The sequence below is a fragment of the Paraphaeosphaeria sporulosa genome, assembly GCF_001642045.1.
Source record: "Paraphaeosphaeria sporulosa strain AP3s5-JAC2a unplaced genomic scaffold CC84scaffold_14, whole genome shotgun sequence".
Taxonomy (NCBI): Eukaryota; Fungi; Ascomycota; class Dothideomycetes; order Pleosporales; family Didymosphaeriaceae; genus Paraphaeosphaeria; species Paraphaeosphaeria sporulosa.
The window spans coordinates 698,011-699,966 of NW_017253373.1; positions in this window are offsets into that span (position 1 = coordinate 698,011).

Genomic DNA, 1,956 nt, shown 5'->3' on the forward strand with positions numbered 1-1,956 from the left:
AGCTTTTCCAATCTAGAGTATTGTTAGTAAAAGAGGCGTCACTAGTAACCTAAAGGGTATCTCCGCCTCCTAGCTATAGGGCTTTTTACCTTATTACTCCAAGATAAAGGAGTACTTAATCAGCTACATTATAGTACTCTTAGCCTAGGTTTATAAGGAATTAGGCCAATCGTGATATGGCGAAAGTAATATCTGGGCGCGTTGTTATGGCGGTAAATAGTAGGGATCTAATCTTCCATTAATACTTATTAACCTCTAATAGTAAGGCTAACCCTATATAGGGCTTTAGCTCTACACCAGCTATAGGCGTATTATATTAGTAGTCTATTTTATTAATTATGTGAGGTCTAGCTATAGGCAATAGTATTTGCTTCACGCTAGGATTAATAGTAAAAGGATGGCTTAATGGCATTAAGTAAATAATACTTAACTTCCCTAAAGCCGGTATACGGCGCAGGGTATACGTAGCCGACTTACTTGGTACGCTAGGACTCTATTAGGCCTTAGCGCCATATGCCACAACACTATAACGAACTTCGCGATCTGCTCGTTATAGAATCTCCCCCTCTAGCTGTAGTCCCTAGCAGCATACTATGGCCTCGATAAAAACCTCACCCTATAGGAAAGGAAAAGAGTATCTATAGTAGTACTTATCACCTATACCATAATAGTGTGTCGCCTATATATGGTGCCTACCACAATCGCATATTACGCGTTATTATAGTGAAGACTCTATACCTTCTATTTACTATAGCCTTAGTAACAACAAATAGATAAGCTCTCTATGTTTTAATTTCGTATTACTTGTCTCGCGCTCGACATCTCCTTAACACTATAACACCACTTATAAAGTACACGCGACTCGCTTAACTATCTATAATCATGGTTCACTACCCTATCCTAAAGTACATTACGAAGACCGCTCTTAGCTAGGCTTATAACTTCGCGTTTAGCGATGCTAATAAGTAGGAGGGATAAGTTACTATAGTTACGATCTATATACACTACGTGTAGAACTTATACCACCTCCCTAATAATTATAACTAGCCTAAATCGTACTGCTATAAGCATTATGTGGCTGGCAACCGTAGTGCCTATACTCTAGTAAGTTATTTTTTAGGGTCATGCGCCTTATATGCGCTTTGGCTAATTATTATAGGTGCCTGATGAGCTTAATGGTCGCTTAAATCGCCTCTACCAGCTCCGCGATTGCTACCTCGCCACTATTACTACCGCCCCTACTAGCGCTGTTGCGCGTAGGGCCAATACCAATATTTAGTATATAGGCTTAAAGTTTGCGCGCTACTAGAAGTAATTTAACTTAGAGCTATATAATCGCAGGCGCATCATAGCTCATTCCAGCACTCTCATAGGCATGGCCACTCAAGTCCCCACCACTAGCCCTTAGTACCTAGGCCTCATCCTCGTGGAGTAGCGCCGCATTACTACTGCCCTAGAGGGTTTGGCCGGGCTTATTCCTCTCCTAGAGATTATTGTGGGTGCACCACTTAGACGTAGCTTAGGCACATATTAACATCTTCTAGGCTACTAACTATATTGCGGCTAGTGCCGTGGGTGATAATAACGACGGCTCTAATAATAATAACGAGTAGTTAGGGAGTAGGGAGGCGCAGGTGGTGCGTATAATAATCAACGTTTTAGGATAATAGGTAGATACCCCGGCCTTAGGGCCTAAGCCATAGTGCTCATAATAATTTACTCCTTAAATGCGTTCCATATGCTCTCTTCATAACCTTATCTTCCTTCTTAGGTACTTGGAGCTTGACTCCTCTTTAAAGGCTTAAACTAGCTTATCCATATCTTTAAAGTTAGACTCTGGGGTCCAAGTATCCCATGATTCATCATAGCCTTTCCAGCGGAGTAGATATTGTTGTTATCCTTTTCTTACTCTCTTTACTAGGATTTTTTCTACCTCCTAGACTTCTTCTCCTTTAG